Raw genomic sequence first — 26,558 nt, forward strand, 5'->3', positions numbered from 1 at the left:
TTGCAGTCAATAAACACGTCTTTATCCGGACCCAAGGAACCTTCTGTGTTTCTAAGTGGTAACCCCTACAGGGGAAATCCCACATCGTTCACCCTTTGCCAAGTTACAACGAGACAGGGTATAACCGTGGGCTCTTACTCTGCTGGCGCCGCCTGGCTGTTGCCGGCTGGCTATAGCCAAGTCATAGTCAAGTTCCTCATACCCACATTACCGTAGCCTACCCAGATAGCTGTGCTGCCACAAACAGCCGGTATTTCACGTTTTAAGCTCTAGAAGGCATCGTCGACGCCGCAATTCTAAAGATGGCGGTACATTTAAAAAAAAAAAGAAAAAAGTTTATATTGGGCATTTTTCGCGCTCATCCAGCAAGCGCAAGGTTGTCATTTCACAAAAGCTTGATTCTTGTATTTGCTTTGCGGAATACGTTCAGATACACACATTTTTAAGTAGGATTCGTTGTAACAAATTGCTTCGTCATAACAAATAGACGACAGTGCAGTTTTGCCGTTTCTCTTCGGAATCTGGGCTCACTCACAACCACTGCGGAATAAGGGAGTCTGAACAGCGCCGGCTCGCCGTGGAACCAGTATTTCGAAGGCTCGCTCGCGTTTCTGGCAAACGCCGTGGGATGCACCACATGATAAGGAGCTCGGGAGAACCATCCCTATTTCCGCCAGTCTTGGGTAAGTTACTTTTAAAAAAGTAATTTGTTACAGTTACAGTTACTTTCAGAAAAAAAGTAGCGAAATTAACCGTTACAGTTACCACAACAAAAGAGTAGTTTGTTACAGTTACTTTTGAAAAGTAACGAACTTACTTTTAAGTTACTTTTCTATAACAAAAAGATTAAGAAGAAACTAGAAAACGCCCCTCCCTAACTTTCATTGCATAAAATTAAAAAAAGTGCGCTCTTTAGTTTATATTGTGACCTAGCATTCTCGAATGTATTGTCTGAAAGTTTCCCTCGTTTGATGGCGAACACGTCCCTGCCCTTGCTGAACAGTCACCAGAATGGAGCGCTGGAAGGAATTGCATGGGAACAAACGCGGGCCCAATACAAATGCCCAATCCTTGGTATCATTAGCACATTTCTGGCTCGTTGACGGTTGCTCTGGGTTCATAAAGTCCCTGGACATATTTCAGTTCGTCCCTGGCAAGCCAGAAACAAACCCTGCGAAAACGGCAGTAAATTTTGCCTTAATTGTTGACACCACGCCGGAGTAGTGGTGCAAATCAAAATACGAAACATTAGCAGTGCAATCCGCGTGTGTTGTTGATTCACGGTTGATTCACCCGATTAAAAAGCGTTTGCCCAGAAAAAGGAAAAACCGCTTCATAGATGGTGCTTCAAGACACTAACATGTAAGTGTTCAGTCACAACGGACAAGCGCTTGCGTAAAGATAAATAGATTTTTTTCCCATCAAATCTACACGTGGCTATAATCGGATTGTGACTCGCAAGAAAGAACGTTCTCACAAGTTTGTGCAAGGCCAACTTGGCACTCGAAATGTCGGAAAAGACAATTTGGGAAGTGTAAGGAATAGCTAGATTGTACTCGTTCACTGATATATTATTCATAAAAAAACTGGAAAGTAACGACGAAAGTAACCTCTTTACTTTCATCGTTACCTCAGAAAAAGTAATAGAACTATAGTTACAAGTTACATTTTTAAAAAGTATCTCGCTACTGTTACAAGTTACCAAAAAAATAACGAAGTTACAGTAACGCGTTACTAGTAACGCGTTAGTACCTAAGACTGATTTGCGCACACTTTTTTTATTTTTTTGTTAATGCTACGCGGCGCGCGACCGCGCCTCCGCGAGGAACCCATAATTTCCGTGCCAGGAGATGCGCCAAGCCAGAGAAAAATTTCGGTCCCTTTTCCGGATTCGTTCAGGTACCTCTCTCTCTCTTCTTCCAACGCGGTCACAGCACTGTCACCGTTCTAGGCACACATGCCAGCGGCACAAGGAGTGGTCGCCTATCAGTCGCTTACCGTGTCGGCTCCTCCGAGGACGAAGTCACTCATGAAGGCCAAGATCTCGCCAAACTCGAGCTTCTTCTCGGCCAGGAGGTACTCGAGGATCGTGTACTCCCGGTCCTCCGCCCGGGTTTGGAGTCGCTCGGCGGCGGCCTCGATGTGCCTGAACAGGCGGCTGAGGGACGTCCAGGTGAAACCATTTATACCAATTAGAACAGGTTTGCGCCTTTCCCTCCCTGACGTCATCGGTAAATGGCCCACGCAGCGCCTCCTAGCTCACGTCAGCGTCGTCCGCCAGGGCGTCTTGCAGCCTCACCACAAGTGCGACGCTAGCACACGACGGCATCAAGACGCGCGCGTTTGTCGCTTTGCAGTGTACCCTAGCCGAGCTTCAGCGTGTTCGCCTGCCGCTTGGTCGCGACGAGAATCCACTGAGAATAAGGTACGTACTGCGCAAACCTTGTCTCCTAGCTATGTGGTATTGAATGGACATGTGAGCCTCAAAATCATTCGGGTGGAAGTTAGCAGCAACTGATCACCACTAAGGGGCTGGACGGCTCATTGAGCAAACAGGCACGAAGCCACCGGAAGTAAGTGGCTTGTGCCGGAAGTAAGCGCTTGATAGGCTTTTCAAGTCCTTCCGAGTGCTCTTTCGAACAGCATTCGGGGTGCTACGGTTTTAAAGCGATATTAGCGAGTTTTAGTAGCCCGCGTTTTCCCCTCCGCTAAGCCCTCCGCTAAGCCCTCCGCAACGAAGAAACTGCCCCTGCGCCTGCGTGCCGATGGCTTTGGCTGTAGAGTTCTGGGTAGCGGAGGGTCTTAGCAGAGAGGGAAACACGGTCTACTAAAACTCCCTATTAAAGCGATAGCTTTACGGGCGACACTTTGTAGAGATTTCGACCAGGTCTCCTGTCGTCGCCGCTACAGAAAAACCTTTCTCTCCGCTCTTGGAGCGAGGCCGGGGAAGTCGGGTTTTCCTGTCGCCAAACCCCCCGCATTCCGCCATTAACGGTGCAACAAAAGGAGATTCTTCCCTGTCGTCTGCTCCGAAAGATTTCTTTACAAACATCACTCGCGTTACGCGAAGTCCCACCTTGTCTGTATCAAGTCACTACGCGTGACGTTCGATGGTTTTAGAAACTTCCAGAGCACATACCCACATACTTTACGGATCACCGAGATCTGGTTGCGGTCGTTCGTGGCACCCACGACGCCAACCAGGACGGCGATGAGAATTAACCACGTCGCAACTCCGTCCTCGGGTACGTGACGGCACCACTCCACCCGCATCGGGGGACCGTGGCAAAACTATTGCTTTCGTTTCCTGTCAGGACTCACATTGCGGGAGAAAACTAAGACTTCTATTCATCTAGGTCACCTCGAGACAGCCTGCTTTTTGCGCAGTAACGGCGGAAGCAGACCCGAGAACTCTCCTTGGAAGCCATTTGATGTGAAAATTCTGTGATTCCAGACGATCAGGTATGCATTTGTCCCACGTTCAGATGGCTTGTCCTCGGGATTTAATTCAAAACGGGATCATTAAATCCCTCCAAAAAACACAAGAAAGCACGGACCAAAACATCGACTGAATGCACCAGAAAGCCCAGTAGACGCTCGACTCCCGAGACAAGAATCAACTTCCGGTGGCTTCACTTGCGCCAGGCTCGGAGACCAGCTATGCGCCATCCAGCCCCCTATACTAGAGATAAGTGTTTGCAGTAGATCGTGCACGCTTTTTAATTTAGTTAGTTATATTAGAAAATTGGCAGTGACATTTACCTTCACAGCCCTATAATGCATAAAAATATGTTTTTATGCGCAATCGCTTCAATCGTTTGAAAGATGTTTAAACAGTCGTTACGTATATGTATACATATGTGAATGTATAAGTATGTGTGTTTATATGTGCGCGTGGGTGTATGTATATGTAGGTATGTATGTGTGTATGTATATGTATATATATGTATATATGATTATATGTATTTGTAACAAACTTGAGAATGGAAGATATCAATCTCAAGTGAAAAACAAAAACTACTGTAAAAAACATTTCTTACAGACTAACTTTCAACACAAACAAGAGCGGAATCCAAGAAAAAGACAACCAAAAGTCATCTTTAAACCCTGAACTGCTAATATGCACACTGTCGATGGCCTTGGAAGACCCAAAAGTGGTGGATAGGGGGGTTTGGACCAGTTCCATTCTCCGGGCTTCCTTAGCTTCTTAGAAAAACAAAAACAAAAAACGCCATCTCCATGAGAAGACGCCATCTTTGGTTAGGAGAGCCGTGGACTAGTTCCTGGTTCGGAGCTTCTCCTTAGCTTTCCATCCTGAACAAACACCACAATCAATGGCAATGGGAAGGCCCACAACATGATCAGGGGGAGTGAGCCAGTTTCCTTCCCTGGGATTCCACTAACCACCCGCGACAAACAGCCATCCACAGAGAAGACCCCAAACAACAGGTTACGAGGACCTAAGACCAGTTACAGGTTCTGGGCTTCTCAGCAAGAGTAACGAGAGTATCTACAATAAAACTGGAACGAAAAATCATCTACTCTCAGAGTAACAGTGTTCAGGAACGGACAACTAAGACAGGCAGTGAAAAAGAAAAGAGGTTGATCTCTTATTGCACCCCTCAAGACCGACCACCAACCACAAACAACGTACGAAAAGAAAAGTAATACTCACAAAAACGACTAAATATTTAGTGTCTGTTTCAAGACATAACCTCATTCCTTCCAATCTCAAAAAAAAAGATTAATAGCAACACATGATAAGAATACAGGATGCAAACATTAAGTTTTATAAGTGTGATCCTTCTCCTTCGGGGGAAAATGTAAATATGTAAATAGGTAAATACTAGGGTATGTATAGCTATAATAATAATCTCTTGCTGTAAAATATAATCATTAAAAAAAATCAAAAACAACAAAAAATTACAATGCTCTCTGCTCCCTCCTCCCCCCCCCCCTCAAAGAATAATTAAGGCGACAGACAAATAAGAGATAAAATGAAAACATACATGAGAACGCCAAGATACGTAGAAATACATAACTAATTTTAAAATAAAACCATTAAAAGAGAATACAATTTTAACATTGTTTCCAATTCATTTCTTATATATTCCAGTACGAAAATTTTAAAGAAAACAACTTCCTCGTCGTCAAGAACACAGAAGACAAGAGGCAGGACCAAGCGGAACAACAATTAATAACTTAATACCAAAGGCAAAAGCGAAACACAAATACTGATAATTGCTCGCAAGATTCTCCAAGTTAGTTCCAATGCCAATGTTCAGCTGTCTCCCTGTTTTTGTGAAGAAAGGTAAAAAACACAGGCGAGCTGGTGAATGGTATCCATAATAAACCTGAGACGGAGGCGTCAATTTCCTCAAGGTTGTTCTCCACCAAATTTAGCGGAAATTCACGGACGGACGGACGGGCGAACGGGCAGACGAACAGAATTCTGGGAATGGAGGTAGCGTGAAAAAGCATTTTATGCTTTAAAAAATATCTTACATTTTTTTACGATTCATTTTAATAAAACTTAACGTGCTTCATCCACTCTTTAAGAGTAAGAAGTCACACTGCTCTTTTATTTTTTTTTAAGTAACGCCTACATTCCAATTTTGTCCTTAGCCATACCCGTGTTCTAGTTTGATCGTGGTTGAGACGCGCCGAAAGAAAGAACTGGGAGGGGTCCAAAATGTAGGAACCAATGTAGCTGCTCTCATATCTTAATGCACTAGCTCTGTCCTATTTTTTTTTAATTAATAATTTCTTCTTGCAAAGTTGTAAACAAGTGAAATCATATTGTGAACGCGGTTGCATTTATAAAAGTCGTGCATGAGTTCTTATGGCATTTTACAAGTTCTTGCGTGTTTCCTAGGCTCATTTATACAATTGTTCCCTTTGGGGATTCCAATGACCCTTTCACATTTTCTCCGTTCTTTTTAGCCTTACGTTAACCTCCAGTTTGCTATAACTTGAATAGCAACAGGAAACGGGAAAAGGCTTCCCTCGTGAGAATGCAAAGCCAGTAACGCACTCAATTTACTCTTGAGCGAGAAACTAGTAATGGTACTAGTTGGTTACTCCTTTGTACGGTGCTTGGAATGGGTCTCCGACTGGCGTGTTTACTGCGTCATAAAAAGTGGTCCCATCACTTCAGCCTGATGACGTCATACAAGTGTTATGCTTTCGCCGGCCGCGATCCTAGCGGCAGGGGGGTAAACACGGGAGCAGAACGCGGCAAATCCTAAACGCTGAGATCGAAGGTCCCGAGAGAAAGAACAATAAAAAAGCGACAAAGGAGCAGAAAAAAAAGAAAAGGTTAGGCATGTTTTTTTTTGTTTTTTTTTTTGCCTCCTAGACGAGTTGGAGTTACTCGGGAACTTGTTACCTTTTTTTTTTATATAAAATGTCCAATTCCGGTGTTTTTTTTCGCAACGTACGCTTGAACTAGGTACATACCTCCCAGGCGATGTTTTCTCGCATTTTTTTGCAGATGGACGCGTCGCCAGCGACATGGGCTCATCGGTATCGCCTAGTACAGGCTGGGGCCACCAATGTCCGCGTCTATGCCCCGCCGTTCCCACGCGACCCGAATGCATCGGACCTTTTCCTTTAGAAGATTATATTGACTCTACGCCCAAGGAGAGTCGCAGCTGCGGTAGCGGATCTGGCAGAAGCCTCTGCTGCAGCAGGTCGCCCACCCCCGTGACAGTCCACAGAAACTTTAGCAGCCAAGTCTTTCGACACCGCCATGATAGCAACACTTGCGTTCTCCTGTGTGCGCGTTTTTTAGAGCGCAGCTCTTATGGCGCATTCACACTGGAAGCGGATCCGCGTTCGCGAAGCGGTCGCGGATGCGGCTGGCGAACGGCTCCGTTCACATACACCAGAACCCGATCGGCGGTTTCTCGGCGGTTACCGATTGCTTCGCCATCTTTCGAGACTTCCGTTTGGCAACCATGTTTTACAATGCAAAATCCACTCTGCTGTACAATCCAAACTGAAGCCGAGTCCTCTCGGCTTGCGGCTTGGAAAGAAACATGGACGACTCCACGAGCGACGGCAGTGACGAACAAGCTGTTGCAGTTGCTTTGGTGACGCTAGTTTTGGCGTCCGTTGAAAGAAGCGAGCGGCGTCGTCCTCGTAGATGGTGGGTCCGTCCTTGCTTCCGTGACCGTGACGAGAATGGACAGGGGGCGAACCTCGTTCCCCTTCTTCGCGAGCGGGACCTTGAGTACTACCGGGAGTAAGTAATTCGTTCACTTTTGCATTGCCTACTCGCGAAAAGACAACATCCCAGATCGATCATACATATGACGTTATGTTACCAGCTTCCTGAGGATTCCTCCCAGCGCCTTCGATACAATCCTCGGCTTGATCGGCGACAGAATCAGGAAAGAGGACACAAACTTCCGCAAGGCCATTCCTCCGGACGTGCGCCTCGCCCTCGACATCAGGTAATTGCCAGCGAAGTAGGGAGCATTAGATTGAATGCGGGATATAAGGAAAAATGTGTAGTCACCCTATTGAAAAAGGCCAATATGAACTCGGCTTATTGGAAATATTGTATTCCAATGAAGTTGATGGAAACCAATAAAAACTTATTGTTATCCGATTAACCCAATACGCACGATGGGAATTCATATCGGAGCACAATATCCCGATATAGTATGTGGTTATTGGTATACAACAGGATATTGGAGCACAATATCCCGATATAACTTGCGGTTATTGGTATACAACACGATATCGAAGCACAATATCCCGACAGAACTTACGGTTATTGGAATAGAATACGACACCGCGTGCATATTGGTGACCGACATGGACATACTGTGCGGCCACACGATATATAAATATCGGTCGTCGATCACGGGCCCAAACGAGAATACAATATCGCGTGGATAAATCTCAGAACGAATTCCAAGTTACCAACATGAATTACGTCGGCATATACCGCGGACTAAGAGGATACGTAACACAGTATTGATCGGCCGTGAAGCAACATGTGGATATCGGTACGCCCACATATACGACATTGCGTGAATGATATCGTAGAACAGCAGGAGTTACCATACGGCAATACGAGAGAGAACGATATTGGAGGTGGATACACACAGAACACAAACGTTCCGCGTTGCAAACACATTCACATTGATCGAAAGCGCAAGTGTACGTACGGCACACAGTACACAGAGCCTCGAGCGCTTGAAATGCTAGACAACCACCAAACCATTCAGAATAACTAGCTGGGACACCCGCGACCTACCTTTCAATGAGAAAGCCCAATAACGACGTGCTCATTGGAGTGATCGTTTTTAAACAAATGTTTATTGCAGTTTTAATGCAACAAAAGTTAGGTTACCGATGTTGAAACCCAAATCGAACGCGATACGTGACAATGTCAGTTCGCACGATAAAATAATGAGGATTAATGGGCTTGACAGGTCACGTGCTTCTTACCCGCACATTTATCGATATTGACCCACCTTTCTGGGTAATCCTACGTCGTACACAAAATCCACAACCACACACGAGCACATTTCACCCACCACTCTTCGTCGCCTGTTTCGCAAGATTCACTCACTGTAAAAAACGACGGGAAAAATACGTGCATTTGCGCCATCAAACGATACGTTACAGACTCGTTTTATGAGAAAAGTTTCTATCGTCAACCCGCGCGCGCGAAAGCTCGAGCTGCTCGAGCGCTCGAGCTTCGGAGGCAGTTCGAATTCCGAAGGGAGGCGAGCCGAGCGAGCCGCCGAGTGGCCGAATCCGCCGATCCAGCCAAGCCTAACCAAGCCGCCGAGATTACGCCAGATTACGCTATTGCGCAGGGACCGCGACCGCGCCAACCCGGCCAACCCGGCGAGACAGCGAGACAGCGGCGATGGCGGGACCGACGGATAACGGCTCGTCAAGTTCGTCGCGCACTTTGCTTGTGGATTCCAAGTGAAACCAACGCACTTTCAATCGCTTCGAAAGGTACGTATAGACGACTTTATTACTTGCAGCATTGAGTGCTTTGGTATACACAGATCAAAGTGAACAATGAAGGACAGAACGGATCATGATGTTTTGAAATCGCAGCTTATTTGAACGCATGCGTCCCCTGCTGAAGGCGTCTGGCTGTGCTCTGTTGCAGACGTCATTTCGACTGCGTGTACTCTGATGTAACTTCAGTCAGTGTTTACACTCGGCTAGCTATTACTCGGCTTGTTATCTCATGTGCGAAATAGACGTAGAAACCAGCGCCTCGTCTCTTTCGGATATTCAACCTCCAGCCCCCTGGCTCCCAGCGTGCTTACCGGCGCAAACCGTTCGACGTGTTGGATTCGTGGGCTCGTTCGAAGAGGCGTTGTTTAACGCTCGCGAGTCGCCGAAGTGTTACCGGAGCTTCTCTTTACGAAAGTCGCGATCGACGCTGGGCTCTGAGCTCGTACTTTTTTTTTCCCTGGTAGACTAAGAGTGCCGACCATTCATCTGTGGTGCCGACTGGCGCCGTACGAAGTTGAGAAAAGCTAGCGAGTCTGTCAGATTTTCGTGACGCCGCCCAACTGCTCTGCTACCGGCTGCGCTCAAAGAACAAGGTAAAAAAAAAACAAAAAAAAAAAACGCGTTTTTTAATTTTCAAAAAAAATATTTTTTTTTGTTATGTTTTATTTTAGTCGCCGCAAAGTAAATCGCGGCCGTACGTCGGTTGACTCCCGATTACTGTCTCTACATCGTAGATTGTCTCACCACAATGGTGCCTCGTTGGTGTGATCTTATTCTGATATCATTACATCTTGCTTTTTCATATTGGCACACTTCTAGACGACCTTCTACACGTTGCACTCCTTGTCGACATGTCGCTGGTGTTAGAGACAAATCTGAAGTCGCTGTTTGCTCACTCCTTGGTCCACATATTTCATGTTCAACATCAGGTATCTGAAGGAGGCGCCATGAAACCCTGGAGTTTGTTTAGAGGTACCTCAACATACTGTATTCAAGTGTCGTTTTGTGTGTTAGTTTCCTAGAAAACCAAATTGTACTTTGTTTGTAATATACCCTATAACTGTTCGCTACAATTAAAGTTGCTATGAAACATTGGCCGCGAGAGGTGACTCGGCCAACGCAGCCTGAAAATTCCTCGCATAATTTTCTTCATGGGTCATTTTGGACATTGACAAATTTTCTTGTGAATAATGAGTGTTATGCACATGTGTTCTACTTTTCGCACAGGTACTTCAGTTAGATAAACCCCAGCAAAGGCAGCAAGACAGTCTCATGGGGTCACACCAAGGATAACTGCATTCCTGCTCGAGTCCCGAGTCTTGTCACCAAACTTCACTGAACATAATGGTACATTCCGTTTCCTTAACTTTTTCTTCTGAAATGTGTTTTTTTTTTTATTGTTGCTTTTTTCTATTGAGAAAAGGGTAGTACAACGTTTAAACACCCAATGTTTTTTTTTTCTTTTTGTAAAATGTGTAGTACATCGTTTAAACACCCATGCGTTCATAAATGGTCTCTGTACCAGACAATAGGGTGTCTTATACTCTGTTTCATACTTAGGGTGCAACGCTGTGAAAGGTACTAAAGTGGTGCGCATGAAAAAATAGAAAAAGTGTTACTCCGCGCGTTTCGTGGACGAGTGGTAGAAGGCGTTGCTCTGGCGATATTGACGTCTCGGTGGCCGTGGTTTGAACCCATTTTACGCGCAAAGTTTTTTAGTTTTTTTTTAGTTTTTTTTTTTTAGACATATTTTTCGTGCAAGATTGTGCGCATTGACGAAGTGCATATTTCAGTTTCTCCTTCTTGATTTTTATTTATAAGTCGCCGAGAGGCCAGATTTCTACCATCTGGTCTGCCGCTTTGCAAGTGTTATTTGCCTCCAGCACCGAGTTATATTTTCTTTCGTGCAGCGTGGAATGAGGAATCGCCCTGATAGCGGCCTTGTCCCAAAATTTATGATAAAACGTTAATCGACAATAGTTGTGGCCTGTAGAGTTTATTTTGAAATAGCTGTCAAGGGTAGGAATCTCCCTCTCGGAGCACTTGCGATGCACCTTCAGGCGAATGGCGTTCTGTGTGAACTCGTCATGCTTGACGGTCCCCGTGCTCTAAACTTTCACGTTGCGAGGTCTTTGCTTCGGGGACGCCACCTTGCCAGATGGGCACTGCGCCTTGCACTTCGCGACAGTACAGGGCACACTCCAGTGTCGTTACTGGCCGTCTCCAGGACTTCACGACCGAATTCTCCGGGGAATGTGTTCTTATACTCCCGTACACATTGGCGATCATCTGCTTGCACTCTTTCAAGATTTTCGCACAACGAATCTTCGAAAACATCCGAGCAGGAGAGGTACTTGAGCTTGCTGCATAAGGCGCCATCTTCTCAAAACCAGCCAGTGCCACACAACCCGAAAACCCACAGCGGCTGCCACACGGATGAACACGAAATCAATTTAAGGTGGTTTACATTATCTTTTCCTTTTTCTTGAAAAACATTTGTGCTCCGTTGAAATCATAACGCCACTATCAGTTACTAGACCCGAGGAGGCACATTTTCCGACTTTTAAAAATTTTTTTGCAGGGGACGCACTATCTTATGGGGCGAACGTAGGCACGGTCAGCAATGCAAACCGGTGCGCTAGCTTTGACTGCATTGCACTCTATGTATGAAACGGAGTATAGGATCGCTTCATACGGGGCAACCTTTCCAGCAATTTTGGGGCTGCTGGCGGGTTGTTCCCTAGTTTTCCCTAGATCGACACGAATTGCTGAGATTGGGTCCGGCTCGAAGCGGACCAGCAACTTTGACTACTCGGAGATGTTTGAAGCGGCAGCAGCCAAGCAGGAATGCAATATTTTCACGTGACACCCCTGTGGTCGTGACGATGAGAACTGAGGACTTAGTTCAGGTTTGAAATGGGTCATTTTTTGAAAATAAACTGTTTCAAAAAGATGAGTTAGTATTCTCGGCGCAATTTAAAGATATAAAAACATGTTTTTAGGATATAACTGTGCGTCTAAATACTGTAAGAAAAATAAAATTTCATGATGATGATGGCAAGTCGTAGCAATTTGGTTGCTGCATGTGAACGCGGGCGGCCCGTGTTGCTGGTGGTGCGACATGAAGTTGCTGGGCGAAATTGTTCCGTCTGAAGCGGGCTTTAGGGAACTGAATTCAAGGGCCGTGGAGCTCTGGGTGCAAGCCCACCTGGAAACATTTTTTTTTCTTTTTTGCCTTTTTTAGTATTTAAATAGATATATATATATACATATATACTTTTTTTAAGTTTTAACATATAGATGCATAATTTACACACTAATTCATTTTCAGAAGCGCTTTTATTCACACTCTGTGGCTTTCTAGTGCTTGCAATAGCTTCTCGGTGAGCTAATGCCAGCTCTGCAAAGGGAGAGGGATCTTCCCACGCTTTGCAGGCTGTAAAGCTGTGGCTTGCACAGCTCTAGAGTGTCACACCTCGCTCACTGGCTCCATCGCGAAGCATAGGTGCTTCATGAGTCGCGCCACACCGTAAGGCCAAAAAACGGTCGGGTGACAAACCTGGGACCATTTGTCACTGCACTCAGCTATGGTATGGTGGCATGGTCGGGGCATGAAGCAGGGGTACAGCTTGGAAATGCTGATCTTCATGACATTTTAAACACATTTTTCATTACTTTTGTGTCGAGTTGTCAGCATTCTAAAGGTGAGAAAGCAAGCAGCAGCGACAGCAAGAAAAGAAAAATTTAAGACCGCTTTCACCAAGAATCAATTACGAGCACTAGAAAGGCATGGAGTGTAATTAAAACGCTTCTAAAGGTGAAATAGCGTATAAATTAAGTACTTGTGCCTCAAAAATACAAAAAAAACAATGTAAATATAGTTATAAGGATAAAAATATACACCAGGAGGACTTAAACCAAAACTACATTCTGTAAGTTTGAAATTCGACACCTTAAACCACTTTGTCACCACCCAATTTTATTTCCAGGTCGTTCATCGAGGTATATGAATTTTGTTTGCAGCTGTCGGCTGCAAGAGAGATTGCCTTATTTTCATTTACTTTACTATTCCCACCAAATATGACAAGTGATAAAGAATAGAACCTCATTTGGTTGGCCGAGGCACTGTGCTTGCATCAAGGCAAACTAGCTTGTCTTCATATTTTGTTTCATCACCTGTTTAGGATTATGTTGTCGTTCATCAAAAGAAGAAAAAAGAACGGACTAATTCTGACTTATTCTGGTGTGCAGGTACCCTTGGCAGTAAACTCTGCTAAATGGGACAAAATATAGATACTTTTTTTAGCAAATATGCATCGTTTTAGCAAAATGAGCTACACTATTTAACTAACGTGAAACAGAACGAGCCTCTCCACTTGGGTCTTTTTTCATCTCTCGCAGACACTATTTCCTGCTTTTTGTGGTTTGTATCAGACTTTTGTATTCTGTCCGGCCAAAGCATCTGTGTTACACTAAGACTGGGTTCTTTAGGATATCTACAGGTATTCTTCGTAGCAAATGGCTTCCAATCAGGAACACGAGTTTGTTCTCGGCCACCGAGAGCAAGTATTTTCAAGGTGAGCTATTGCCCGCCTATATGAGTTTTGTATTTCATTCCTCTTGAATGCCATAACTTATGTGTAGTGGTCTTGCACTAGTATTTTGTTGTCTCTCTTCTGCAAAAGCACCCAAGTTTAATTAAGACCGGGTTCTTTCTTACACATGCAGGTCTTGGTGGCAAGAACCAGCCAATCAAGGCCAGAAGTTTGTTTTTTACCGCACATGGCAAGTGTTTTCAAGGTGAGTGATTGATGCCTATCTGAGTTGTTTGTTTCATTCCTCACAGACACTCTACCTGTCTGTATAGTGGCCTTGTTTCAGGCTTTTGTGTCTCTGTCCGGCCAAAGGATCTGTGTTAGACTAATCTTTAGGATATGTGCAGCAATTCTTGGCAGCAAGTGGCTGCCAATCAGGAACACGAGTTTGTTCTCGGCCACCAAAAGCAAGTATTTTCAAGGCGAGCTATAGCCCGCCTATATGAGTTTCAGCATTCATCAAGGAGCGCAAAATCAAAGCCCGGGGGTTGGCCATTGCAAAAATGTTGACTCGGAAGCGCATAGGGAGGAAGCTTTATAAAAGTATCCACCTGCTTCTACAAGACAAACCAAAACTAAGAATGTGGGTTCCATTTGAAAAAAAAAGAAACACAACATTGTCGGCCCGAATTAACTCGGGGGCGGCACTGAGCAAACAAGCCACGGTACGAGTATGCTTGGTTCAGGCGTTTGTAAAGGTGGTAGATGACTCTGTGTTTTCTAAAAAAAATTTTTTTTTTCTAAAAGTGTGGTGGTCGAATATTCAAGGATGGGCATTGAGTCGGGATGTTAAGGTAAAAATTTCATCCACATGCCGGAATTCATGTGCCTTGTCCCCCTAGCGAGCGGGACAAGGCCTTCAAAATTTTGGGTTCGCAAAAGGGGTGCGTCAGTATTGACGTCTCATTTTACATCATTCGTCTCAATTTAAAACTCACTATAAATGACATGCCTGAGATTTGTTTGGGTGTACTTCCTCTCAGCAAGTATATGGTTCTGTCTCAAAAAGGTCTAATCTGATGTTGACCGCTCCTCAGGTCTCCACCGACGATTCATCAGGACGAGACCCAACCGGGACACTAGGGAGGAACGGCTTAAGCAAGGGAGGCTCCATATTCGACAGCTTCTTGTGGACAAGAAACGAAAATAGATAGATGGTGGGTGTTTCATTTGCTATGCCTTTTGGCGTGCACATTATGTTTGTTATGTTTCAAGATTCCTGCAGAGTTCGGTTTCAACTATTGTAAAATACCGAGCATGCGCCCAGGTCGCAGAAGCGCCTACCCTCTGATTCGGAACGATCCGCAAATAAGCAAAGGGCATACCAGACACCCATCCACCTGTTTTGAGCCGTGCTCAAAATATTGAAAGAGCACATCAAGCGCCAGGTGCTGTGGCGTCTTTGCCACAATAGCGCCAGTCGCAGAGCTGACAGATCCGTGACTGGCGCAAGCCATGGCATGGCCTTTGGGAACCAGGGAATCGAGATTAAAGAAGTAGCGCAGAAATTGGAGGCGAGTGGTGAAGGTGAGCAGAGTTAACAGAAAACAAGGACGAAGGGAGTTCCGTCGCATGAGGCATCTGTTTTCCGTGCATGTAATTTTGAGTGTGCTGTAGGTGGCTACCCAAAAAAATTGTTACTTGGACGTAACTAATCGCAAACCTCTCTTGCAGTTTCCATGGCCCACAAGCCAGCCGGCGCCAGTTCGTTCTCGTTCAAAGGTGAGGATTCTAGATTTTCTAGATTGCTCTGAAGCAGCAATTCTGAAGCCAGACAAGCGGTACGGCATATTTAATTGACAGAACGACTGGGGACGCTTTCACAGAAGCTTGTTTTGCTGCAATACACGTGTGTATTGCAGCAAAACAAGCTTCAGTGAAAGCGTCCCTACTCGTTCTGAGCTCCGTCAATTAAAGGTGCCATACCGCTGTCTGTCTGGCTTCAGTGTTGCTGTAGGCGACAAAACGTGTGCCCAGTTTTGTCACAAGAGGCATATTATGTCACGCATAGTGTGCTGTACCAGCCACCTACAGCACACATAGTGTGCTGTAGGTGGCTGGTCAAAGAAATTGATGGTTGGACGCAGCTAATCGCAAATCTTTCTGGCAGTTTCTACAGCCTAAGAGCCAACAGGTCCCAGTTTGCTTTTCTTCAAAGGTGAGAATTCCAGATTACCGAAGCAGGAATACTGAAGCCATACGACCGGTGCAGCATTTTTAATTGACGGAGCTCAGAACGACTGGGAGCTCCTGCATTGAAGCTTAGTTTTCTGTAATACAAGCGGGCGACATTGATACGTGCCCAGTTGCGTCGCAAGAGGATATCTATGTCCCGCGCATGTAATTTTGAATCTTTCAGACTTAGTGTACTTTACGTGGCTACTCAAAGTAACTGCTACTTGGACGCAACTAACCGCAAATCTCTCTTCCAGTTTCCACGGCCTACAAGCAAGCAAGCACCAGTTCGTTTTTCCTCAAAGGTGAGCATTCCAGATACTCTAGTTAGGTGCGAAGCAGGAATAGTGAAGCCAGACGAGCGGATACGTATATTTAATTGACCAAGCTCAGAATGATCTGTGGCAGTGGCATTGAAGCTTATTTTTCCACAATCAAACGCAGACGTAATTTTGAATCTACCCGCTTGCTGAAGGATTGCTACTTGTCGCGAACTAATCACAAATTTTTATTTTGCAGTTTCTATATAACTACAGCTAGCGGGTACTGTTTTCATTAAGGTGAGGATTTCACATTCTGTTTTCAAACATCAAGTTTTTGAATGAGAGTCCTAAATAATTAAATTTCTTTTGCAGTAAATGCCAGATCCTCCAGTTCAGGAATATGTTAAATATATTTGGTATGGATAAGTCCAGTGTTTTGCTTCTTTATTCACAATTTCACAACAGCAACATTTTTTTAATTTATCACTCAGAAATACACACAAGAAGAGACTGCGTTGCAGAGAAATGTTGCGCTGAACGTGATATTCCAACTCGTTTTATAGTTTTATTGGTAGCCGATATAATATATTGGATTCCAATATCCATAATACGCTGAGTATATTGGAATCATAAACCCTTATTGGATCCCCATACGACACATGGGGATCCAATAAGGGTTTATACGGTATTGGATTCCAATATTTTCAGCGTATTATGGATATTGGAATCCCATCACAAATCCTTATTGTAATACAATACAATAAATGTAATGTTTTCCAATACACTGTCTATATTGTATTGCAATACAATAAAATATATTGTTTACCAATATCCATAATACGCTGTTTATATTGGGGTTTTCCAATAGGGCATGCAAAGAATGCAGACGCATGTACAGCCTCCAAAGTTTTTAACGATGTCGCGCGAACGCCGGCCGGCTGGTAGATCAACACGAACTAGGAAATCAGCGAGGCTAGGCGTTCGTGTACGCCTCGACCGGCCGGTCGGCGTTCGCGCGATATTGTTGAAAAATCTGGAGGCTGTACTTTCGTAATTACTGGCTTGTACCGAAGTATTTGTCATTTCTAGCCGTCGTGAATTCTCTCTATCCCGTTGATGATGGGACACCCAATAATACAGATGGAGGAGAGCAGACATCGTTGACGCGAAAATTTGGAAATGAAAAAAAAAATAAAATAAATGGTAATTGCTCCATGTTGCTATTTTGGTTTAGTCTGCGCCTGTTTATAGACGCATTCTTTTGCCTCTGTGACAAAACATTCCCAGCAGTCGGGGAATATTCTGATTTGTGGTGATGTTAAGGGTAGTTCTGCCTTCAATATGAATGTATTAAATAAATTCTGCCCAATGTATACTTGGCAGAAAGCTTATTTCTTTATTACTGCTCTTTTTTTTTCTTTCTTTTTATTAAGGTTTCTTGCCGCTGGGGAAACGTTGAGAAGCGTATCCTACAACTTCTTGACGTCAAGGTCAACATGCTGCGAGATAATACCCGAGGTATGCAACGCCTTCTGGGAGGTGCTTGGGCCTGTCTATGTGGCGTGCCCAAGACTACCCGAACAGTGGAAAAAGGTAACTTTTTTCATATCACACTGCTCACTTCCTCTCTTCTTTGTGCACGGGTAATATAAGTAGCGATCATGCAAAGCTCTAGAAAATTGTTCACCTGGTGTAACTTTGCCCAATTAAAGTGTAATTTTCGTTGTTCTGTGGTGGGAACAATGCTGGTGTGACACGAATTAGTGGCCGTGTGTGTTAGTGCACCGCAGCTCAGAGCACGTGGAGCGAAACCTTTTGCTGTATAATAGAGGGATCCTGTGATCAATCACCACCCCTACCCATTTCGATCAGATTGGATGAGCATCATACCGGCGTCTGGCCGTGTACCACTACTGTGTTATGCACGTTAAAGACCCCAGCATGAGCTTCCGGAAGTGGGTAAAAGCACGGGAGGCAGCTGAAATGAAGAGCTGACTTGGCGCCAACGGCTGGCTTTGGTCACGCTTGGCAGGGTCCTTGGAGGGGGATTAAAGCAGCTGTTGGCACCAAGTCGGCTCTCCTTTTCGTCCGATAGCGTCTCTTGGTTTTGGTCATTGTTGGGGGCGTGTACCTCTGTAGCGTCATGTCGACTCCAGAAGCCTCCTACCTCCATGTATGAAACAAACGTGCTTCTAAGGCGCTTGAGGCGTGTCCACAGATAATTCGGTCATCGCCTCTGCAGCGAGTAACGTATGCTTTGCATGATGTATGAGCAGTGCGACTGCAGCTTTCTGGTTCCTAGTCGTGACGGCGTAATAATGCAGAGGGCAAGTTCACCTGCCTGCTTCTTGCACAAAGGCTGCGTTGATGTCAGAACGCCGAGCTCTTATTGGCTGGTTGAAAAAAAAAATAGGGAGTAGACCTCGAGGCATCTACATTCAGGTCTACCCACTATCCTTTCAAAATTCAGTCGAAGCCAATTAGAGCTCGGTTTCGTTCTGACATCACCGATACTCCTGCACAAGAAGCAGACAACTTGCTCTCTGCATAGGGTTATCGAATGTGAACGACAAGCTGTACAGTTTCGAGTGCTGCAACACTCAAATATTTTCTGCCGATGGAACATTTATGAGCTACATAGACTATTTCTCATGTCTCGTGCTGACGAATTCTAATGTGCATCCTAGCAGGCTGAAGCTTTCAAGGAAAATAAGAAGTAATGTTGAACCTTTATTTTTTCCTTTTTCAATAGATCGCCACTGAAGTCCAAGAAAGGTGGAACGTTCCAAACTGTGTGGGAGCCATTGACGGCAAGCACATCACTATCGAGTGCCCTTCACTCTCTGGCAGCCTGCATTGGAACTACAATGGATCATTCAGCAAGTCCTTGTTGGCAATTAGGGATGCAAAGTACCGGGAAGTTTCGAATTTTTATTACTAGACGTTACGTTAATGCACAAGACAAAAGATATGCATATACAAAATTAAAGGCGACAAATCCCCTACTTTAAAGCAAATTATCAGGGAAAGTAGATCTAAGAAAATATCAGGTTGAAAAAAGAAACACAACTGCTCAAAACCGAAACCGCACTAGGGAGGAGGAAGAAATATAGAGGAGGACAGAGTCGGCAGAAGTCACGTGGCTGTGCAACTTGGTTTCTTCAGTCACCATATTTGCGGCTTTTTAGAAGCCACAAAAAATCGGTATCATATTTAGAAGCCACAAAAAATGGGTATCATAAACCATAGAAAACAGCACATGACCATAAAGAAGAAAGTGGGTGCGACTCGAACCGGTCAATTTTTAATCGGCGGTTTTCGGGCGGAAAGGAACCGACTTTTGAGCCGCAAATTGTGTTCTGGGTTGTAGGGCTCTTGTATATTATGTACAAATAAAAACCTTGGCAAGCATAAATACCCTGTCAGTGTCCCTTTAAAGGGCAACTCCGCTCAATTCCAAGAATTTTAAGATATTGAGTTATTTCACATTAAACAGCACTAATAAAAGGCACTACGTTATTTCCTTTGCGAAAAATGAGATATATATTGTACAATCTTATTTTATGCATGAGCAGAAATCATAACCGAAACTTTGGCTTCGTCATAACGTTGGCCTCGGGCCGCCAAAGACGTGGTACGAAATGTCACGTGATCCTCTACGCAATGACGGGCGGCCCCCGGTGAGGTGGGCGTACGCCAGGCGAAAGCGTTATCTGCACCGCACTCCACCAATTTTTGGTTTCTACTACATTGAACGAAGGGGTCACAACTTTGGCATCAGTCTTTGCACGTGATGTCAACAAGACTCCCAGATATAATATTCACGAACGGTAAGAGTGAGACGACGACGACAGTTGTGACGCAGGAAACGGAGGAGACGGCCGGACGGTTCCCAAGAAGTAAAAATTGAATAGCGCAAAGGTTAGACAAAGGACAAAGGACAGAACATGTAGACATGTAGACTTAGCTAAGTCTACATGTAGAACATGTAGACTTAGCGCTTGTCCTGTCTACATGTTCTGTCCTTTGTCCTTTGTCTAACCTTTGCGCTATTCAATTTTTACATCATGCATATCCAACTAGCCCACCTCAATATCTTGGTTCCCAAGAAGCACACTGCGTAGGCGCGTTACGATACTCACGTAAACGCCGCTGAGCACTGAGAGGACATGTTGCAGACGCAACATGTTATGCTCGCCGAAAGTGTTAAAGGGGTAGTGCAGCAATTTTAATGTTGAAAGAATGGGCACTTGTATTTTTTATAATGTTTGTGCAAGCTCGAGTGACCAAGAACGTGTCTACTTGCCCCGAAAATCTGCTATTCTGCTGTGTAAATGCAAAGAAAATACTAATTATTTGCTCTGCAGTCGCGTGTCGCGCTTACGGGAACTACGATGACATTGTCTCTGAGTATATGTGAAAGTCAACAAAACCTGTCCCCCCCCCCCCCCTTGCTGCCACACTCGCTGTCAGCCGAGTGGCGAACCGTCTTTTGTGTGTATCGCTCGCCGCTACCTTCAACGATGCTAATCCTTTGCAAGTCGATAGTTGCGGAGGAAGCAGCTGGCGTCTCTGAAGCGAGAACCCAAGCACATAGAGTGAAAGCTCAAGCTGCGGAGCCCAGCAAATCTTGGGTTAAATCCCCAACTCTGCCCGGTTTGATCTATATTAGCATTGTACTTGCATGATGCCAAATATCATTGATGTGTGGTGCTGAATAAAGGGATAGTGAACAGAAATTAGGATTTTAGAAAACAATGCAGGAGCTGTAGGCGTGACGCTACAATTCCTACAAAACTACTCGTAAGGTAATATCTTGAATGGACAAACGTATTTTCGGAAAAAGAGGTCGAGATTGAACGAGGCTGACGAGGTGAGTGATGTGAAGATATCTCGTTTCCTCCTCTCTTTGCTTTGCCCCCTCAAGGCGGCGAGCCGGAGAAGACGCGAGGCCGTTCCCTCTCCTTCTCGGAGAATCAAGACGTAAACATTTCTGTCAAATGCGCCCCTTCTTTTTTTTTTTTTTTGGGGGGGGGGGGGGGATACGGTCATCCGTTTGAGATATTGCTGTATGAGTGATGTTTTGGTGTTTGTAGCATCCCGATACACGCTTTTGCCACCGTGTTTTCTGGAATCCAGATTTCGGCCCAGCATCCCTTTAACGAACACAGGTTAGCGGTTTGTATTGCACTGGTTGAATTTAAGATCTACAGCCCAGATGCCGCTGCGGCCGACTAACTTTCAGCTGTTTATACATACACACAGCACAATTATTATTATGAGGTCTAGCTCTTGCATTTTAGTTGGTTACTGCTAATGTCAAAAACAAAACAAAAAATCCCATTCTTATCCCAGGTTCCTCTACGTTGAAGTTGGCCATCACGGAAGCGAAAGCGATGGGGGCATCTTTGCCCGCAGCAAGATCCAGCAGCTCATCGTCTCTGGGAAGCAGGGACTGCCTTCTCCAGCAGCTGTTGGAGAAGAAAGGGAACTACCCTACTACCTGGTGGGAGACGAGGCCTTTCCGCTAAAACCTTACCTGATGAAGCCATACACAAGAAAAAGTATGTAATGCCTGGCTTTTTTCATGTCGTGTTTTTAGCATATTGTTCAAGAATAAATTAATGAACACCATGCCGCCACCTTTTATTGTAGTTGAATACAATTGTTTGAGAAAAGACATTTATCACTGAATATACCGTATTTATTCGAGTAATAGCTGCACTATTTATGGACAGGGCCTTTGCATCTACTTTCCCACAGAACACATATACAGCCAATCATTCATTGCATTGAGCATAAATAACATAGCGAATAGCCAGATCGAGAACACTATTCTCCATGCAAAAGCAATCTTCACAGATGGTATCTTCGCATGAAGACGTTATCTCTGTCCTGTAAACAGCTGGTGCTTCGTCTCGGGCGATTCTGGTTTCTGCGCATGCGCAGCGCGCACACCTGGTTGGGGCAAACCCGGGCTTGTTCCTAAACAGTGTGCTAATAGATAGGCTATACATGGCTTGCACTCGTGTCACATCAGTGGGCATCGTAAAAAACCATGCCATTGTGCATGTACCCTGTGCAGCTTATGCTTTCGCACCACCAATTTTTTTCTCGCAGCAAGAACAAGTAGGAATGACTATTGCTGCAGTGCGAGGACATCACGTGCAAGCAATATAAAAATGTTGTTTTGGTTTGATTGCAGAAGCAGTCCAGCCTATAAAGCCTATAACTCTGTGTTTTTGTTCTCGTCCGTGTTATGCACAATTGCATTTATTATATTTCCACAAATGTAGCAATTTGTCCACACAAGCAGCAGTATTTCTAAGATTAGCAGGCACTATATGTACGACTGCCAGAATTAGTGATGCACAAACCTTAGCGCCTCATTACTATTCAGCAGCCGCGACACTTGAAGCTTTAAAGGTTCATTTTAGCTGGACCTGAGCACATTTCCATAATTGAAACACTTAGTTCGATTTCTAAAATATTCTCAAAGCTACCCACCAAATATTATCTCATTATCGGGAATTTAAATGACATTTGAATTGCATGACCTTTATTCATTTGACAATGTTACAACATGCACTCTCTTTGTCTGGAGTGATCTTTAGCAGCTTCTTAGTTTGGTTATTAGGAAAGATTAAAAAACTTATAGAAAGTTTTCATTTGCACTTTCATCCTCCTTTGTATCATGGTCATGCAACTTCGCATTGCCACATTTGAGGTGCCCTTTCTGGAAGACTTCACAGCTCCTTTGCTAGGATATTGGCTCTAATATTACAGGCCTCACTGCAAGAGCTGAAGACACTCAACCTTCTGCCTCAGAGCCGTCCAATGAAGAACCACAACACGATGGAGTGGATGACCAGCTTCCAGATGATGAAGGTGACGCAAGTGACCAAGGAAAGAAAAGGGAGTTGAGGCGGCGACGGAAGATTTTTAATTACCGCTTGAGCCGTGGCAGGAGGGTCGTAGAGAACACATTTGGAATTCTCGCCCAGAGGTGGCGAATATTAAGACAACCCTTCAGGGCAAGCGAGGTGAATACTGACAAGATCGTTGCAGCCTGCGTTGTCCTTCGCAATTTTTTGCTAAATGAGTCTGAAGCATCGGCTGCGGCCTACTGCCCTCCTGGCACAGCCGACCAGGAGGACTGGGAAGGTCGAACAACCGAGGGCACGTGGAGAAGGGACGCAGCCAGCTAGAACGCTGGGCTGCGAGGCAGCCCCAGGAGAGGCTACAATTCAGCCAAGTATGTTTAATTTTACTCGGTATGTTACTATAGTTGTGTTTATTTTTGTCAGGCTAGTAGAGGCAATGAAGCAGTTTTTAGTGGCTAAGAAAACGATGCGAATCATTGGAAATGGGCCACATCAATTCCAGCGATGTGATTGCTGCACCATTTGTGCCAAACTGCGCCGCTTACCCTGCTACATTTCGCGGAAACTGGGGTAATCTGCGCCAACGTTGCGCCTAAACTTTATTTCACCTTAATATTGTAACGGGTGGTGACTAAAAAACAATAAATAAACAGGAAGAAATAAACGTTTAATGTGGCGAACTTGTGCCAAAAATAAAAAGGCACAAAAGATAATAACAGAGCGTCGCGGGTGTCGAAGTCGGCGTAGCAGCAGAGTCGAACGCTGGGGCGAAACTGACTCCGCTCGCCTGGCGGAATCCCTTATGTACACTCTCCAGCAATATGAAAGACCCACTGGGAGCGCGTGGCCGAGGCGGTGGCTGGCGGGGGCGCTGCGAGCGCTCCGGGCGATTCCATTCTGCTTCGAGGGGAGGACGCTCACTCGGGCTCAGATAAAGCGAAACGCGCTTATCAGTTTGTGCCGAGTCCCGAGTCAGCGTCCTCCCCTCGAAGCAGAATGGAATTGCCCGGAGCGCTCGCAGCGCCCCCGCCAGCCACCGCCTCGGCCAGGCGCTCCCAGTGGGTCTTTCATATCGCCGGAGTCCGTACCATCGTGGGTTTCTGGATCGTTCGGCGTAGAACGTTCGGCGCGTAGAACATTCTAACCTCGAATCAGCAAGATGATTCTCGAATTTACCAGAACATTACTTTACAGAGTCAACAAAAATGTGCCTCCGCGGCCAGGAATTGACCCCTGGCTTTCACCGTGAAAAGCAAGCGCGATAACCGTTAGGCCACGCGGGCGCAGCCTACTTGGCCAGCTGCGCGCGCGGCATTACTCCCCCTTTTAAAAAGGCAACAAAATAGAGCGAAACAAACAAAAGAATGGGAAAATCCGGAGGCTCGCGAAACACAATTCTATCAAGCGATGCACAAGATCACAGTTCGCAGTCTTATCGCGCGTAGTACGGCTTGGGGCGCACGACGTGGACGACTTCCGGTCGTGGAGCGCGGCGTGATGAAGTCCGTGTTCCGTCGGGCATCACCTCGTAGTTCAGATCCCCGAGTCGACGAAGTACTTTGTAGGGCCCGAAGTAGCCCTTTAGGAGTTTCTCACTGAAACCACGGCGGCGGATCGGTGTCCACACCCACACCCTGTCTCCGGGCTGGAAGTGGACGTCCCGACGACGAAGGTTGTAGCGGCCAGTGTCGACACGTTGTTGGGCTTGAATACGGTGTCTGACGAGCTGGCGGACTTCTGCCGGTTGGGCAACCACCTGGGCGTCGTCGCTTCCGTCGTCAGCCGGTTCGTGGGGTAACATCGCGTCCAGCATTGTCGTTACTTTGCGACCATGAACCAGTTGGAAAGGTGTAACCCCGGTGGTCTCTTGCACGGCCGTGTTGTAGGAAAATGTGACGTACGGCAACACCTTGTCCCATGTTTTGTGCTCCACGTCGACGTACATGGAGATCATGTCGGCGATGGTCTTGTTGAGTCTCTCCGTTAGCCCGTTGGTCTGCGGGTGGTACGCCGTGGTGCGACGATGGCTGGTGTGGCTGAGACGAAGGACTTCCTGCGTCAGCTGGGCCATGAATGATGATCCACGGTCTGAGATCAGTACTTCGGGAGCACCGTGCCGGAGGACGATGGACCCGATGAAAAACTTCGCGACTTCAACAGCCGTTCCTGATGGAAGGGCTTTCGTTTCGGCGTACCGTTTGAGATAATCTGTGGCGACAATAATCCATCTGTTTCCTTGCGTCGATGGTGGGAAAGGACCAAGTAGATCCATTCGGATCTGCTGGAACGGTATGGTCGGGGGAGCGATCGGATGTAGGAGACCTGCCGGCTGCGTCGGTGGTTTCTTGCGTCGCTGGCACTCGTGGCAGGACCGTGCGTAGCAGTGAACGGTCTTCGGCAGCTTGGGCCAGTAATACCTTTCACGAATTCGGGCCAGCGTACGGCTGTAACCAAGGTGTCCGGATGTCGGGTCGTCGTGGCAGGCTTGGAAGATCTTCGCTCTAAGGTCGGTAGGGATTACCAGCAGCCATGGTGTGAGTGCTGTTTTCTCCGAAGTTCTCCTTGTAAAGTACACCTTGCCGGAAGACGAAAGTCGGCAGGGCTCTTAAAGGACACATGCAAAGGAAAAACACATTTTTTTAGACAGCTTAGATGGAAAAAGGATGTCATAAAACGATTTTACAACGAAGAAAAAAAACTTTTAGAGCTATATTTACGGCGCTATACGAATTTGTAGTTGGCGCTTGCGGGAGCCGTCGCTGGTCACGTGGTGGGCCCGCGCGCCGCCGCGCTGCGTCGACGCCGCACGCTGAGCGTTGTGCGAACGCCGCTTCAACGCGTTTCTCCACGCCGCCGTCGCCGCCACCGCACAAGTTCGTCTGCTTCGGGGCGCCGCCGCCGTCGTCTGACCGGCGCACAGGTCTATCACGTCTGCTTGCGCTTTTTCAGGAGCTTCCTTTGGGCTTTAAAAGTTACTTATTCATCTTAGTTTTTTGTTATACTTCAAACAAAGATGAATAAGTTACTTTTAGAGGCCATAGGAAGCTTCCGAAAGAACGCAAACACCACGTGATAAATAAGAACCAGTCACGTGATAAATACCGACCACTTTTCCGCGGTGTCCGCGGGCGCCAACTACAAATTCGTTTTGCGCCGTAAATATAGCTCTAAAGTTTTTTTTTCTTCGTTGTAAAATCGTTTTATGGGGTCCTTTTTTCATCTAAGCCGTTTAAAAAATATATTTTTTTCCTTTGCATGTGTCCTTTAAGAAGACACGGGGGACAGTACCCCCTCGTCTTTCGAGGTGCTCGATTAACGCGCACAACTCAGGATCGTCTCTTTGACGTCGTGCCATGTCGTCGGTGTTCACTGCACCTAGGAAGCACTCGTCGTCATCGTCGTTGCTGCTGCCAGAAGGTGTTTCGACGGAGGCTCTGGACAAGCAGTCGGCGTCGCTGTGCTTCCGGCCTGACTTATAGACCACAGTCATGTTGAACTCTTGTAGTCGTAGACTCCATCGTGCGAGGCGTCCTGACGATTCCTTGAGCTTCGCAAGCCAGCAGAGCGAGTGGTGGTCCGTGACTACACGAACGGACTTCCGTACAAATACGGACGAAACTTCGTTATTGCCCAGACGACCGCAA

The 26,558-nt window shown here is 45.8% G+C and overlaps 1 pseudogene; it reads right to left on the reverse strand.

The window, feature by feature from the left end:
- The window catches only part of LOC120849534, a 77,653-nt pseudogene that overhangs the window by 42,895 nt on the left and 8,200 nt on the right, over nt 1–26,558 (reverse strand).

Source organism: Ixodes scapularis, unplaced genomic scaffold (genome assembly GCF_016920785.2).
Source record: "Ixodes scapularis isolate PalLabHiFi unplaced genomic scaffold, ASM1692078v2 ptg000080l_1__unscaffolded, whole genome shotgun sequence".
NCBI classification, from domain to species: Eukaryota; Metazoa; Arthropoda; class Arachnida; order Ixodida; family Ixodidae; genus Ixodes; species Ixodes scapularis.